Source organism: Pseudorasbora parva, chromosome 20 (assembly GCF_024679245.1).
Source record: "Pseudorasbora parva isolate DD20220531a chromosome 20, ASM2467924v1, whole genome shotgun sequence".
Classification (NCBI taxonomy): Eukaryota; Metazoa; Chordata; class Actinopteri; order Cypriniformes; family Gobionidae; genus Pseudorasbora; species Pseudorasbora parva.
This window is the reverse complement of record NC_090191.1, coordinates 3,883,361-3,901,747: the sequence shown is the minus strand read 5'-3', so window position 1 is coordinate 3,901,747 and position 18,387 is coordinate 3,883,361. Positions and strand designations below refer to the sequence as shown.

At 36.9% G+C, this 18,387-nt stretch overlaps 1 protein-coding gene across 1 annotated transcript in view; it reads right to left on the bottom strand.

Moving 5' to 3' along the window:
• The window catches only part of LOC137049905 (zinc finger protein 271-like), a 47,453-nt gene extending 46,737 nt beyond the window's left edge, over window positions 1–716 (bottom strand). The window contains exon 1 of the mRNA XM_067428655.1: window positions 633–716. The gene's annotated coding sequence lies outside the window, so the exon portion shown is untranslated. The remainder of the gene's footprint in view (window positions 1–632) is intronic.
• Between the last annotated feature and the right edge of the window lie 17,671 nt (window positions 717–18,387).

The following is an 18,387-nucleotide window of genomic DNA, read 5'->3' as shown; positions in this document are numbered from 1 at the left end:
TTTTATTTTTTAATGTTTATTATATCTGTTTAAGTGATAAAGAGAACCTAAATATGTAATTTAAGCCATTTATTTTAAATATGTGACTTAAATCAGAGAAAGAAAAGTCACAGTATAACAGGACCAGCCCAGCTTATGATTATATTGTATTTTCTATAATAAATTAGTGTGCTCTTACTGGAATCTGGATTGTGATTAACAAATAAGAGTGACCATTAGTTCAATAAACAAATAAGAGTGACCATTAGATCAATAAACACAGACGTAGCTATTCTACAGTGATGTGGAAATATATGAATGATACATTTAAACCCTTTTCTATACTTAAACAAACACTTTGAGCCAGGAAAACCCCTGTTTTGAGTTTCAAAAGCTCAGTTTCTCTCAGCTCTACTCACCAGTGACCGAATTCATGTTTATGATAAACTGATTCACGATATATAGAGAAATGAGACGCATAATTTATGTTACTCATGTATGAATTGGTCTTTACTCACACAAAATAAAGTCCATTAATGTTAGATAACGCATTATAATGTTAAGTTTAATATTCAAACAGTAATTCGACGGTTCTTGTTAAAACGATAGCATTGCCTGAACAGTTTACATTGATTTATACGCTTAAAACAAACCTTTCTTCTGCAGAATCACAACAGATGCAGGAGCGCGGCGCAGGCTTCTGACGTCACAACACCGCTCCAAAATAAAAGTCCTGCACACACGCTCAATTCACAGATGTGCATAGGCATTCGCATACAAAAACACAAAAAAACATACGTTGAATTCTTCTTCTTCTTCTTCTGTTGTTTATATGGCGGTTGGCAAACCAACTAAAGGTGCATTTCCGCCACCTACTGGGTTGGAGTATGGAGCACTACTTGGTTGAATACACTTTGGAGAGAAAAAAAAAAAAAAAAAAAAAAAAAAAAACTTATATAGAAACCCTTTATATCTTTTTTACCAGTTCTGTATCCTTAATAAATTTTAATACTTTCTCGTATATGTCATGCTTTGTTCCTTCTCCTAATATTTCCTTTAGTGAATAATTACTTACACCCCTATCATTTAGTGACTGAATTAATTCAAGTCTTTCTCTATTGTATGCTATACATTCTAATAATATATGCTTTACTGTTTCAGGATATCCACATTTGTCGCAATTACCAGTTTCATGTTTACTTATTTTATATAGACTTTGATTTAGTGAAGTATGCCCAATACGTAATCTTGTAATTATCACATCCTTTTTCCTGTTATTTATAGTTGCTCTTTCCACCCCCACATTTCTTTGTATTCTATACATGTGTCTTCCTCTTATTTCATTATCCCATAACCTCTGCCACCTCTTTTTCACTTCAGTCCCAATCAATCCCTTAATTTCCGCTTTACTCATCTGAACTCGGATTCTGATCTCATGATCTTTCAATGACTCCTTTGCCAGTTTATCGGCTTCCTCATTTCCCTTTACTCCGACATGGGCAGGAACCCACAAAAAACTCACCCTTACACCTAAATGCTTTATGTTATATAGCTTCTGTAATGTTTCATTTAAAATATCTTGTCTTGCAAAAGATTTTCCACTTTCTAAACTCTGCAGAGCTGATAGTGAGTCTGTACATATCACACTACTGTTAGGCTGCTTTTCTTCTATCCATTGTAAAGCCAATAACATGGCTATCAGTTCTGTTGTAAAAACAAATATATGATCTGTTGCTCTTTTTGATATTTTAATATTGTACTGAGGAATATATATTGCTGCAGATGCTCTACCTGTTTCCGGATCTTTTGATCCATCTGTAAATATTTGAGTCATGTTGTTATATGCTTGAATAATATATTGTTGAACGATTACATTTGATGGCAAATTTGATTCATTCTTATGTATCTCATTATGTATGAATAGGTCTATTTCTGGCATTGGGAATAACCATGGGGGTATAGATGAAATTGCAACAGAAGGAGCTACTTCTATCTCAGTTATACCTGTTTCCAGTGCCTCCTTATTTGCTACCCAACCAAAACTCTTTATATTTCCGTACTCATATTCCCAACAGTTTTCAAGTACCTTTTTAACTGGATGCCATTCATCATGTCCTTTTACATTGATCCAGTATCTCATTCTTAACTTTCTCCTACGAACTTCTAATGGCATTTCTCCCATCTCTACTTGAATAGATGGTATTGGAGATGTTCTAAATGCACCACAACAAATCCTTAGAGCTTGAGTCTGAATTACCTCAATCTTTTTGAGCCATGTTTCTGCTGCAGAGCTGTATATCAGACTACCATAATCTATTGCCGATCTTATTAATGAGCTATATATTCTTCTTAAAGACTGTCTACTCGCACCCCACTCTACCCCAGCCAAGCACCTCATTACATTTATTCCCTTTTTACATTTATCTATTAGCTTTTGAATATGAATGCCAAATGTTAATTTAGAGTCCATCCACATGCCTAAAAATCTTAACATTTTAACTTGTTACAATTCATGACCATACATTTTTATACCTACTCTACTATTTATCATCCTTTTTGTAAAACAAATTACCTGAGTTTTTGCAGTTGAAAACCAGAAACCCCACTCATTTGCCCAATTTTCTACCTTATTTACTGCTCCCTGCAGACTTTTTACAACAAACATTTCATTTCTTCCCTTTTTCCATAGTGCACCATCATCTGCGTACAGTGACCTCCCTTTTCCTGTGTCAATTTGAGTATATATATCGTTAATCATTATGTTAAAAAGTATTGGACTACACACGCTACCTTGGGGAGTTCCATTGTCTATTGTATATATTTGTGAATACGTTGTCCTTATTCTAACTTGTATTGTCCTATTCAATAAAAAGTCCATGATCCAATCATACATTCGTCCAGTAATTCCCATTTTATCCAGTTTCATTAACAAACCCTCTTTCCATAACATATTGTATGCTTTCTCAATATCAAAGAACACTCCAACTACTACCTCTTTGTTCACTTGGGCCTTCCTTATTGCTGCCTCTAGACTAATTACTGAATCCATAGTGCTACGCCCCTTCCTAAAACCACTCTGGTATTGTGAAAATAAACCCTTTTTCTCAATAAAATATACTAACCTTGACATTACCATTCTCTCCATTAGCTTACATAGGTTAGATGTCAGAGCTATTGGCCTATAGCTGCTTGGTTGAGCTTTGTCTTTCCCTGGCTTGCCAATTGGTACTATGACCCCATGTTTCCACTCAGGAGGAAGTTTCCCTATTTCCCATACTCTATTATACAAACCTAATATTGTATTTAATTATGTTTCTGATAAATTTTTGATCAATTCTACACAAATGTCGTCCTTTCCAGGAGAAGTTTTCCTTGCCCCTGAGAGTGCTCTCTTCATTTCATACATTGTAAATGGTTCCTCTATTACACTACCTGACTGCCCTTTTTTCTAAAATGTTTGGATTTTCTCTAATGCGTTGTCTCCTGTGTCTTCTCATTTCCTCTGTTATATTCTCTTATATTCTGCTAATACTTCTACTTTTTCTTTATCTGAAACTGCTGATTTTTCTTTATCTATTAAAACTGGAATGCTACTATAACTCTGAATTCCACTCATCTTTCTAATCATCCCCCATATTTTATTAATTTCAATATCTTCACCAATACTTTCACAGAATTCTCTCCAATATTTCCTCTTAGCTATTCTTATTACACGTCTCACTTTTGCTTGTGCTTTTTTATAGTTTATCAAATCATTAAAATTAATACTTTTTCTTACTTTTCTTAGAGCTTTATTTCTTATATATACTGCTTCGCTACATTCCTCATTCCACCAGGGAACCACCTTTTTTCTATTTCCTGACTTCTTTTTTCCTATTGCTTCTACCGCTGCCTTCCGTATTGCTTTACAAATATTATTATTCAACTCATCTACATCGTCTGTTTCTCCGAAAAATCCCTCCAAATACACTTCACTAATCTCCTTAAATTGCTCCCAATTTGCCTTTTTTAAATGCCCATCTTTGTATTCTCTCTACCTTTTCTTTTTGAATATCTATTCCTATTTGACATAATATTGGAAAATGGTCACTTCCTATATTATTGTGACTTATTACTTTCCAAGTACTTTTCCTTGCTAAATTTTCTGAAATCAAAGTTAAATCTATAGCTGACATCTTTCCACTTCCAATATCTATTCTAGTGCCTGACCCATCATTTATACACACGAATCCTCTTAAATCTAACATTTCTTCCACTACCAATCCATTATGATCTGTATATTCACTCCCCCACAAAGTATTATAAGAATTAAAATCTCCACACCATACCATCTTTTGTCTACCGTTAGCAGTGGCGGCTCCAGAGATTTTCTGTTGCAGGTGCTATGGGGATGCTTAACACTTAAGAGAAGGTGCTTTGAATTTTGCGTGCTTTGTGTTATTATATATATATATATATATATATATATATATATATATATATATATATAAATTATAATTAATATTAAATATAATTAATATTAAATATAATATAATTCTGGGCTTTCTTGAGGATGGTTGCTAATATCACCTGCAGCTCAAACCGTAACCATAGTTGCCAAATCCACGTGTTACGCGACTTTGGGCTTCTTTTTGGGCAAGTCGTGTTAAAAATCTTGAGTCGTGGGTTGCGTTTTTTTTGGGCTTATTTTTTAAAATGTGTTTGCTTGTTAGGAAAATATGACAAGCAACTTTGTTTCTTAATAGTTGCTGTTTTGTCCAGTACATTGCTGACACGGTCTTCTCACAGCTAATGGCCATTCAATGCAACGATACTGCAATTCGTCCTCATACATCCCGCCTCGCTCCTCATTGAAGAAAAATTGCGTTCAACGTGTAGGCATGTGATGTGACCATAGACTGGGACATTATAAATGCACGTAATGATAGTTCGTAGAAGTAAATAGACGAATACATTTTTTGTTTTACAAACAATACAACCAGAAGACATGTACAGAGACGGAGGAAACAGAGGAGAGGCACCTAATTTACCGATTTAAAAAAAAAAGAAGGATAATAATAGATTTTATTTATAATGTACTTTTTAATTCCGAAGAATCTCAATGTATTTATCATTGCAGGCTATGATAAAACAATAAAATAATATGTGTTCATGTTCACCACTGCTAATGTGTGCACTAACTCCGACTATGGGTTACCATAATTAGCCTTCACATCACTTTTTCCATCTCCAAACCTCTTCTGTTCACAGCCTTTATTGCAATTTGAATAATTTTGTAATATCACATCTGTTTTTGCTTTTCAAACTCTGAAAGGTTTCAATTTAATAGCAGGCTCATTTATTGATAAATTGTTGATCATAAATTATATTGATATGATAATAATTAATAATATAGTAATATTGGGCTTGTTTTTGAAGCTGCAGTTGATTATTTATCTCGTGAGAGTTGGCAACACTGACTGACTGTAACGTTAGCATCCTCAGTGAAAACCGCCGCCGCCGATTCTCTGTCTTTAAGTTCATCCCAGGAATTTTCTTGTTCTCGAGGCTCTGTGATGACGAGTGTTGTGTCTGCACCTTCACAGTCTCGTTTCTCGTTTCAGGATATGACTCAGAACGTGGACGTTTAGGGAGCAAAAAACGATCCATTTTGGTGTAACGTTATTTTACTTTGCTAAAACTCGGTATCAAAAACAAGCTCAGAGGTTCGCGGGCGCCGAGCCCATTGGCCAAAGATGATCACCTATTTGGGCCTCATGTTATTTAAGACTAAAATATAATTTTAAATTATTATTTAATTCTTATTTTAAAAACATGAGAGAATATTCAAACATGACTTTAAAATATGAATATAAAAAATTACAGACATTTCTTGGGGGTGCTGGGCAGGTGCTATGACTAATATAGGGGGAGCTGCAGCACCACCTAGCCCCCCCCTGGCGCCGCCACTGACCGTTAGCATCTATTTTTTCCAAATCTCCTATATTTCGTTTCTTACATGGATTATAGAGATTCACTATTTTTATACTTTCGGATCCTTCCCATATTTCAACTACTATTACCTCATGTTCTTCATTAATTTCTACAATCCTGTATCCTATATCTTGTTTTATGAAAGTTACTATACCCCCTCCATTTCCGTCTGGTCTATCCTGATATATCCTAATAGTGTAAAATTAAGACATGGTTTCAACCAAGACTCCTGAACACAAATTATATCTGGGCGTCTTTCTTGTTTTAATATGAAGTTCTTAAATTCCTGTCCGTTTGCTATCAAACTTCTTGCGTTCCATTGTAATATTAGCAAACCATTACGAACCTCCACCACATGCTGTCTGGGTGTTTCCTACCGGTACTTTTAGTTTTTCATTGATCATCTCCACATTAATTCCTTCAATTTCCAAATACTTTTCTGCTGCTCTCACTATAATTTTAATTCTCTCTGTCCGACTTTCCGTTTGCGCTGAGCAATTTACCTCTTCAACTATAAATGCTACAAAAGACACTTTATCAATCTCCACTGGATCCTTCTCACTCTCTTCTTTGCCTTTGTTCATTATATGAGGTGCAGCTTTCTTCATTTCTTTTGTTTTTGTTTCCTGTTCCACTTTCTTCAGGGCCTCAGCATATGTTAACCCATCTTCCACTCTTACATTTTGTACTTTCAGGACTTTTTGCCTCGCTTCACATCCTCCATACCCTGCGCTGTGCTCTCCCCCACAGTTACAACATTTGGGATTTACTCCTTGTTCAAATTTACCGTAATCGTGCTCTCCTCCACATCTTGCACATCTTTGCTTCCCTCTACATACTGCCGCAACATGGCCAAATCTTTGACATTTAAAGCATCTTAATGGTGGAGGTACATATGGTCTAACCACATAACTCATTCGGTTGCTAGGCAACGTGGGGGAGAGGACGCTGGCGTTGTCTGTTCGCCGCTTCTCCACCCACAAATCATGTTAATGTACTATTAGATTTAGATTTGATTTTATTTCCTTATGTTTGTGACTAGTCTAACAGTCAGAGCTACAATTGGGGCTGTTGATGATTGCTGGCAGCCACTGAGAGGACGTTGTTCGTCGTTTCGCCGTTTTCCACCGCTTCTCTAATGTTTATGTTTGAATTGCTGCGGTTGGTTCTGGTTTGGAGGACATTGATGTTTCTCGCCGCGACTGCTCACTGGTGGTCTCCCTTGGGCATAAGCTGCATGGGGGCTGAAGTTTGCACCGGGCTAGCGTCATCCGGGCCATCGTAATCGGCGTCCGGCATGATGTTGGGATGTTCCGCTTCTCGGCTGCGCCGCTGTTCCGTCCTGCATTGCGGCCGTGGAGCGGCTTGGACTTCTGCGCCGACCTTCTGCGTCCACAGAAGTGCCCGGAAAAATGTTCTGCCTCCTGCATGGTGCTGCGGCGATCCCCATCGTTTGAATCGTCATGAAGACCCATCATCTGGTCTTCAGCTTTCGTGCCTCAGTGATGTCATCAGGACACACTACCGCTGGGAGAAATTTTAAACATGGAGTGGACCACAGTGTGCTGCGGAGCTAACAGAGACTTCCACCATCAGCTGTTTTCTTTTCACCATCAGCTGTTTTCTGTTCACCATCAGCTCTGTTTCTGTTCACCATCAGCTCTGTTTCTGTTCACCATCAGCTCTGTTTCTGTTCACCATCAGCTCTGTTTCTGTTCACCATCAGCTCTGTTTCTGTTCACCATCAGCTCTGTTTCTGTTCACCATCAGCTCTGTTTCTGTTCACCATCAGCTCTGTTTCTGTTCTGTTTTCTGTGTTGGTTGATTGTTTGTAGTATTCTATATTTTTACTTGTTATTCATTTTTTGGGTTATTCCCCCCCCCCCCCTTTTTGCACTTTGAGATTCTTCGGAATGAAAAGTGCATTATAAATAAAATCTATTATTATTATTATTATTATTATTATTATTATTATGTATCCTAAATACACCCTTTCAGGTAATTTATCCTCAACAAAAATGTATCATCACAGATAAACTATCCTTCTTTTCTTTGTCTTTGACATACTGAAGTCTTCTTACTTCCTTCACTTCTGCTCCAGATATATTATTTTTGATTCTTTCTGTTGTCATGTCAATCGGGATCCCTGTTATTACTCATCTTACCCAATTTTTCTCTTCTGGGATTGAATTTGTTACTTTTTTCCCCAGTAAAGTTCTCATTCCTAGTGCCTTTTTCTGTTGCTTGTTGTCTTTACAAAATAATAGCAATTTACCCCCTCTCACCATTTTTGCATTATCAATCGGCCCAATCTCGTCATTAATTGCTTTAGTTAATTTCAGTGGATTTATTGCAAAATCCGATTCAGATACGAATTGTATCATTACCTTATATTCCTCCTTTCTTCTCCTTAACTGATGTTTTCCCTTATCACTATCAGAATCTGAGAACTGCCCCCGGTTTGACTTTCTTTTTCGATTTTCCACTACCTTCCATTCATTACCTCCATTTCCCACACCTGACACTTCCTCCTCCATTTCTGGATCGCTTCCAGAATCTCCTGCGTTTCCTACCATGCGCACTCCACTCTCAACCCAGCTGTTGCCAGCGCCCCGACCGCGACCTCGTGCGGCGTCGCCATTCCCGAGGAGCTCACCGCAAAAAACCCGATCGCCCGAGCTCGACACTTCACGGTCTCGCTGGGAGGCAATCATATCCTATATGGGGAGGCTGCAGACCTGGAGCAAGACAGTTCTACGGCCCAGACAGTTCTATATGGAGTCAATATAATGCCTTAATGTTTTGCACAAAAATAAAGTTTTGAAAACAAAAATAAAGAATTGCAAAGGAAAAATAAAGTATTGAGCAGAAAAAAATAAGTTTTGCAAACAAAAATAATAAATTGCAAAATAAAATAAAGTTGTGCAAAAATAAAAAATATACTCAATTACAAAATTCAATGACAGCTGTAATCCTATTTTATCTTTGCCACATATTTTTCATGCTCAAACCTACTAAATCATTTGCACCGCTCATTTTATTTTGCGTTTGAGTCAAGCGTGCGCTCACGGTACTGGGTTTCCTTTGCGCTGCACTTTTCTGCACGGTTCTCTTTGTGGCACTGGTTTGACGTGGGGGTGGAGTCAAGAAACGGGGGCACGCCCCCACGAAATACGTCATCGGCAGGAGACGGAGATCAAGCATGGCACAGCAGAGGCAAGTGGGAGGATTCCAGGTATGTAAAGGTGTTTGTTTCCTATTATTTAGCGTTAAATGTGTTTTATTGTTTTTTTCCCATCTTCTTCTAAATGCGATTATTATTAACGCCCTTTGCTGAAGAAGTTAGAGATAATTTGCACATGAACTTGTTGTAAAATGATAGGTATGTAAAGTTGATTGTTTCTTTTTATTTAGCGTTAAAATGTTTTTTTTCTTCTTCTTCTAAATACGATTATTATTTACACTATTTCCATCTTGATGTTGATGTGCATTAAACGGTATATGATACACCAGGACTTGCCTCAACACACCAGCCTGGACGATACATTGCCTTAATGAAAAAGTTCACACATCAGTTAGAAATGTCCTAATAAAATGTTTAACAACTGCAAGATGCAGATACATTTTTGTGACACGTTTATAAGTAGAATGACAAATGTTTACTTAAGCTTAGCCACAGATGGACAGGAGAGGTTGTAGGGCACATTAAATTGGCAGACACATTGTGTTGTATATTTAGTTTTATTATATTACTACACACTCAGAAACGAAATGAAATGTGTAAACCAAACGTAATGACAAATTAACTAGATAAATAAAGAAATAACTAAATTATAACAAACTTAGCTGTCTTTTTCATATTGTAAGGTGTACTCCAAAATATCATGCAGAGTCTTTAGTGTTTTGTATATTTCATAACTAATTGAATACATTTATTTTGTAGGTCGGTGGGCACAATGATGCCATCTTGAAGAGGAACCATGTTGAGTGCCTTTCTTCCAGTGGTTGTTGCCATTTTGATAAGGTTGCCAGTATAGCCCTCGGAGTCTGGAGGGACAACAATGAGCCGCCTTCTTCCACTGCCACCTGTGCCAATTCAAATACACATTACAACACATCAAGTATTAGGGGGCCCACACAGTACAATTAGGCTCATGTCCATAAAGTGGAAGCTAAAAAATGATTACTACTCTATCACTTCACTGACTGCAAAATTATAAAATATTTTTTTTTTTCTAAAAGGGAATGTGTACATGTGAAAGCTTTGGGATGGCTGGAGAAAATGTGCAATTGTAACCCAGTGTCTAATACCACTAAAAATATAACTTTTGTACAGTTTGCACTAAAACAGTTATGCGTTGTCATGCTTGTGTCTGCTCTGGTATTTAATATAATGCACCTGGTGCCTTATAAAGCAGCCACCCTCCAGTGAGTGATCTCAATTTGGGAAATTCAGCTTCAAGAAGCTTGGATAACTACAGAAAACATGAAACAGAACAAGGGTCGCAAAAAAAGAGCACAAAATTAGAACACACAGAAATGATAATGTAAATACATATGCAAGATAAAACATTATATTAGGATTTATGAAAGATTTATAACCATTATATTGGGAGAATGCAGCATTACAAATCCTAATAAAACACACTGCACCTCCATCTGGGATTGTAATTTGATTATGGACTGATGTGATAAAAATAAATTCATGACTGCATATAAATTGCAAGTCCAGCGGCTGGAGACTCACTGCATACTGGAGTTTGGAGAGCAGTCTCTCCATTACCATACGCCCCAATTCAACCCTGGTGGCATCAGTGCCCACCGACCTACAAAATAAATGTATTCAATTAGTTATGAAATATACAAAACACTAAAGACTCTGCATGATATTTTGGAGTACACCTTACAATATGAAAAAGACAGCTAAGTTTGTTATAATTTAGTTATTTCTTTATTTATCTAGTTAATTTGTCATTACGTTTGGTTTACACATTTCATTTCGTTTCTGAGTGTGTAGTAATATAATAAAACAAAATATACAACACAATGTGTCTGCCAATTTAGTGTGCCCTACAACCTCTCCTGTCCATCTGTGGCTAAGCTTAAGTAAACATTTGTCATTCTACTTATAAACGTGTCACAAAAATGTATCTGCATCTTGCAGTTGTTAAACATTTTATTAGGACATTTCTAACTGATGTGTGAACTTTTTCATTAAGGCAATGTATCGTCCAGGCTGGTGTGTTGAGGCAAGTCCTGGTGTATCATATACCGTTTAATGCACATCAACATCAAGATGGAAATAGTGTAAATAATAATCGTATTTAGAAGAAGAAGAAAAAAAACATTTTAACGCTAAATAAAAAGAAACAATCAACTTTACATACCTATCATTTTACAACAAGTTCATGTGCAAATTATCTCTAACTTCTTCAGCAAAGGGCGTTAATAATAATCGCATTTAGAAGAAGATGGGAAAAAAACAATAAAACACATTTAACGCTAAATAATAGGAAACAAACACCTTTACATACCTAGAATCCTCCCACTTGCCTCTGCTGTGCCATGCTTGATCTCCGTCTCCTGCCGATGACGTATTTCGTGGGGGCGTGCCCCCGTTTCTTGACTCCACCCCCACGTCAAACCAGTGCCACAAAGAGAACCGTGCAGAAAAGTGCAGCGCAAAGGAAACCCAGTACCGTGAGCGCACGCTTGACTCAAACGCAAAATAAAATGAGCGGTGCAAATGATTTAGTAGGTTTGAGCATGAAAAATATGTGGCAAAGATAAAATAGCATTACAGCTGTCATTGAATTTTGTAATTGAGTATATTTTTTTATTTTTGCACAACTTTATTTTATTTTGCAATTTATTATTTTTGTTTGCAAAACTTATTTTTTTCTGCTCAATACTTTATTTTTCCTTTGCAATTCTTTATTTTTGTTTTCAAAACATTTTTTTCTTGCTCAATTCTTTTTTTTGTTTTGCAAAACTTTATTTTTGTGCAAAACATTAAGGCATTATATTGACTCCATAGTTCTACGGCCCAGGCAGTTTTACGCCCCTGTTGTTAAAGGCGTAAATTATATGTTATAGGCGTATATACGGCGAAATTATCCCGAGGCTCGAGTTATATATGTCCATTGACGTTGACTAATTACGTGTTTTTTGTGAATGTATAAATATTGGCGTTGCATTAATTCAGATAGTGTATGGCTGTACGACTTGAGCATAATGTAAATAGTTTTTCAGGCGAGAATGGTTGTTTAAAACTTAATATATGTGGCTTATTTGAAAATCTGATCTGATGTTCTCGGAGTTGTAAGATCCAGGCGATCCTTCCACCGAGAGTAGCATTACCTCGGCTAGCCCTTCTGACGTTTGCCGCTGGCTCTGATGTCTCTGTAGTTTAGTGGTTAAACATTAGTTATTTTTCTTATCAGGTGGCTAAATGACCTGTGGCATTTAAGGAAAGAGGTGAATTGTGTTTGGCTTTATAAAATGCTATGTAATACAGCTGATAGAATTCATCAAGGGTATGAGTAGCCTACACTTCATGACTGATGGGCTAAATAAATGTAACTTATATGAACACATACACACAACATTTATGATTATTATCAATATTGAAAGCAGTTTTATGTTGAAAGCAGTTGTGTTAAACTTTTTTTTTAGGATTACATTTTTTCTACATAACTGCTGTCTTTGATAATAAAACATTTATTATCACAAATAAATGTTTAAATCATTATATTAGAATACGATTTGATAATCATGTGACACTCAAGACAGGAGTAATGATGCTAAAAAAATTCAGCTTTGCATCAAATAGTAAAAGGTTCATTTAAATTGTAAGAATATTTCACAATAATACTGTTAAAACCTTTTGCTGTATGTTGTATTCCAAATAAATGCAGCCTTGGTGAGCAGAAGAGACTTCTTGTGATTAATATTTTGTAATAATCATTCAAATTGTCATAAATCAACATCTCAGGAAATTTCACTGCTTTTCATTGAAAAAAGAAAAAAACACCTGAATGAAATAATCTAACACATAAAACGTGAAGAATAAACTATAATACATATATACAAGTCTTTTTTTGTGACACTGGGTTGCAGTTTTCACTCAGGAGCTTTTCTTTACCTGAGTTGTCCAGGCATTTTCGATCATTCACTGTAGTCATTCAAATGTGGTGATCTCTTAAAGCAGTTCCTACCAGGTTGCAAACCTAGGCCCACATCACACCCTTGGCACGTCCATGGGGTGGCTCCTTCTGCATCATATGCAATGACACCGTCCCATACGGGCCCTCTGAGACAGGTCCTGAACGTCACTCACAGGAACGGGGGCAGATGATCACATCTCTCTGGGGCTGCCATCCAGGGGAACGCCTGTGAGCTGACCACCCAGAAGCTCCTCTAAGTTTTACAGTGTCACGGGCTTGTCCTGGGATGTGGCACACATCTATTTGTATAAAATGAAGCTGCTGGTCACGGTAATATTCAGGCGCAACTCCCACCATATGCTTATTGTACTGTTGAACTGCTGTTGGCCTGGGAACAGGGACCCTCTGTTGTTGCCCATCCTCTGTTGTCTGTCGCATTTATACACTGTGTGGACACTGGACAGTTGTGCATAGGGCTGTGCAATATTGAAGAAAAATGTGATTTGCAATACCTTGTTAAATAATGCGATATTCGATATACAAAATTGCTATTAGTGTGTAAAATCTATTTCAATTATATTAAAAAAAATATATTTAAAAACAAAGAATGATACCATTTATGTGTTTTACATTCTTTCGGGGAAAAGAAAGCATCACTACAACACAAATGTATATCATAAATCTGACAATATAATTTTAACATCAAAGTAAACTAAAAAAATAAATAAATATGCAAATATTTAAACATTAAAAAACTATTTGCTTGACTTGGTAATATATAGTTATTTCAACCTAAAACTTAACATCAAGAACATAAACAAAGACACCTGAACTAGGGGTGGACGATTATTTTTGTTATTTTAATTTATCTTTGTTATTAAAAATAAGATCTAAAGCAGTTTTGCGTTTAATAACTCCTTTAATCATCAGGCTAGTCACAAAAGTAACAGTTGTGTGCCCAGTCTATTCTCTGCGATACGCGGCGACCTAAAACGGACACTTGTGAAGTAGAATATTAAAATCATTCAGATATTGTGTGCCGTTGTGATTTATCGCTATATGGACATTTGATAGTCTATATTTTTTTCGATATGAACATTATATGATATTCCGATAATTTTCAATATATTGCACAGCCCTAGTTATGTACATGGAGACCTTGCTTGTGTCCATCCACTTCACACACAAAAAAGGTCATCATCTCTGATCCAGTGAATAGCCTCTTGGGGACCTTCTGTTCAAGACCTTTTGTTTGGCCCTGACTGTGCCCATGGCCCCTCTGAGGGGGTGTTGTGGATGGCCAGGCCATTTGCTTCTGGAGAAGACACACTGACAAAAAAATGCAAGTTTGTGTTACAAACTCACTGTATATTTATGAATGTATTTTCCATTACAAAAAATACATTAAAAGCAAAAATAAGTTCTAAATACAATTCAGTACTGTTAGAACACAAGCATATCAACACAACAAACATCACAGACACACACATACGCATGCACACAGCTGAAGACACACACACACACACACACGCATGCAACGAATAAATTACATGCGCACAGGAATTTTTTTTTTTTTTGCGGCACACGGATAACGTTACACCACACACATTCTAAGATGCGTGAAACATTTTGAACTGAAACAGTAAATCTATGCCTATTTGACTGATATTTATAACAGCCTCAATCGGAAATAAGACAAGCTTTCACTCACCTTAATCCATGCCTGAATCAACGCCAGCAGTAACGCGTATCCTCAGTATCTGAATACACAGACTCCAGGTCTGAAGAGTCCCACTCAGTCTCCTTCCAATTGTCACAAATAAACTCTATCGCCTCCTCTGTCTTTGCCATGTTTTTAGGTTTTAAATTAGGTTTTGTAATCTAAAAATAATCTAAAACAGAACCTGAGGCGATCCGTATCTCCGTTTTAAATCCCTCCTTCCCGCCCCTGAAAGCAGCAGTGATGTGCTGATAGAAATCATGACATTACCATAAGGCTTTAAAGTTATATTGGCGAAAAGCGTCAGTTAGTAGGCCTACTGTCGGGAGTTATTTTAATTATTGTGATAGTGCAAACGGTTGAGGAGTTTACTGTGTACAGCTTGGTTGAATGTGTCGCCATCGACACGGGTATAAAAGCTTTATTTAAATTCCAAAAAAAAAAAAAAAAACTCAATTAGTCAACACCTATGGCTAGATTTAATATTATTTCGCCGTGTATCCCATTCTGGTCGTGTCAGGAACAACAGGGGCGTAAAACTGCCTGAGCCGTAGAACTGTCTGGGCCGTAGAACTGTCTTGCTCCAGGTCTGCAGCCTCCCCCTTCTCCTCAGCGGGGCGTAATCACAGTCGCTCCAGCTGACGATGATGTCACGTGCATTTCCTCTATTGAGAGTTCCTAGACGACACTTGCGGGCAGATTAAATTTGCTGCCGCTAGGGTGCGTCTAGAGGCGTTTCTCAATGTCAAGGAAGGATCCTCGGAAGCCAGAATTCCAAGGATGCCACGTCATCGACATCCGACGAAGGACTGTTCCAATGTCGAGGATCCTCGAATTTCAATCAAGGACTGAGTCCTTCGTTTGAAAAATATGTCATATACAGGAAAGGATGCATATGAGTAGCCTTCGCGCACTTCGCATTCTCAAATCACCCACAATCCTATGCGCGCAGCTTCGCTATCTTCTGATGTTCCCGGAGTCTGAGCGTGAACAGTGCAAATATGCTTGTATCGGAGTTTGTAGATGGGAAGGAAGGAGGTGGGAACCGGTGAACGTTCAACAGCTTTATTATAAATAATAAACAAAACGAAAGTAACACGGGAAAAACCCTCACGGGCGACTGCCCGCACACACATAATAAACTATAACATAAACTCCAGGCCTAGTCCTCTCTCGTCTTCCACGCTCCACATTTATACTCCAATCACTTTGCTGTGAGCCGAGACCGGTGTGGCGGCGATCAGCTGCCGCTCATTATCACTCCACGGTCCCTCACCTCGCTGATTGCCATAATGCTTTTATTTACGTTACCAAACATTTGTTATAACCGTAGTAAATATACGTAAAGTTTAACGTTTAAATGCCGGTACAAATTACTACTGTATTGATATAAAAATATATACAAATAACGTTACACATAATGTTATTGATGGCCAACGGACCTTTTCACTGACGTAATGACGTAATGACGTGCACTTGCTAGCCTGTTCCATTTACGTGTTCTCCGAATGCTTAAGAGGAGCCTCGCCTAGCCTCTGAAGGAAGTGACTTGGAAGGATCAGACCTTCCAAGGAAGCATCCTTGACATTGAGAAACACCTTATATTTCTAGGCTAGTTTAGTATCATTGTGTAAAAGAGAAAGACCCATACAAAACAAACTGATCTCTGATGAAAAGATGAAGAAATAATCAGTGTTATTCACTTCACTCATAACGTTATGCCTGATCTGTGTATATTAAAATATATATGAATTAACAGTTCCAACAACATATTTCGTTCCCTTGTTTTGCTAAACTTTGGCCACGCTGTAAAAAAAAAGTCCTTTAAAATATTTTGTTTTATGATTGTGTTGACAGTTTTGTTAGGATGTCAAATCCTGTTTTGTTTTTTTACTGAGACCAAAACATGCATGGTATTCCTGTAAAACATGTGGTATAATGAAAATGAAACTAAACAAGAGATATTTACATAACCACAGAAATGAAAGACATGCCGGTTTAGGTTAACATCCTGATAAGGAGATTATTGTGTGGTGGTAAACATTTGATTAAACCATGAGAAGTTGCTGTAGCTCTATGGACAAAACTTGCTGGCACAAACAATCCTTCTGTTCACAAAACTGAATGCATTACCTTTTTATTGTTACTTGAGAACTCAATGTTAAGTGGTCTCTTAATTTTTTTCAGAGCTGTATGGGATCATGATGCAGGATGTGTTCAGTGTAACACAATTTAAATTCTTTTGGTAACTAATTTTCCACTGTATTTTGGTTTCTTTTTTAATGTCATTGTATATGTAAAGATACATATAAATAGTTTACATTGAAATACAATGGAAGAATCAACTGGATAAAAACAGTAAATTAACTTTAGTTTATTAAAATCAGACAGATTTAAGAGAATTCCGCTATAGCGAATTAGCTCAGAGGGGAAATATGAATAATTATTCATACCTCGTTATTTTATTCATTTTGAATAATTATGAATATTTGAATCAGTACGAACGTGATGTACAACCCCTGGCAAAAATTATGGAATCACCCCACTTAGAGGATGTTCACCCAGCTTTTTTAATTTACAGAAAACAAACAAATAACAGATATGACACTGTAACGGGTTGAATTCAAAATAAACAAACAAAACGAAAGTAACACGGGAAGCCCCTCACGGATGACTGCCCGCACACACATAATACTACATAAATAAAACTCAACGTAAAGTCCAGGCCTGGTCCTCTCTCCTCTTCCACTGTCGTCGCTCCTCCTTTTATGCTCCCGTCACTCCGCCGTGAGACGAGACCGGTGTGGCGCGCAGCTGGCACTCATTAACCCTCGCCACCGGCCCACTCTCACAGTCCCTCGCCTCGCTGCTTGCAAAGTTTGTTCAATAGCTTAACATTCGGGCTTCATGAAACATACTTCAAAAAAGTCCCTGACACTTTTAAATATTTTAAATATTAATGGCATGTCTTTTCCCAGATCAAGTAGAGGAAAAAAGTATGTAATCACTCAATGTTGAGGAAAAAAATATGGAATCATCTTTTAATTTCAATTTCTAAAACAAATACCAGGACATGTCTAAAAATGCTAATTGGTCAGCAGTTAAAAGGGAGTGCTTACACACCTTAAAGAGCTATTGGACTTAGCTAATTGAAAGGAAACATGTTGTTTCACAAGCAAAAAAAATACACCATTAACATTCATATGAAAGTAATCTTGCACGACAGATGTATACATACTCTATGTACTGAAATGTATATAAAATCAACTTATTGACTACAGTCCTGAGGGCCAATGCATGAAATGCCACTTTTTGGTTTGCACCACTCCAGTTAATTATTTTAGCCAAGGAGTTCCCCCAAAAGCTTTAGCAGGATATGCCACACAGCTTCTTTAGTGGAAAACCCACCAATAGTTCCTAAATAGGTTACCTTTGAAGAAGAGAGAAAAAAAAAGAAAAAAAAAACTTAAACAGTATTACAGGCAAAATAATTATACAACAGTAAGTGAGTATCAATGTGATTTTAATATATACAAGACAAATTGTGTG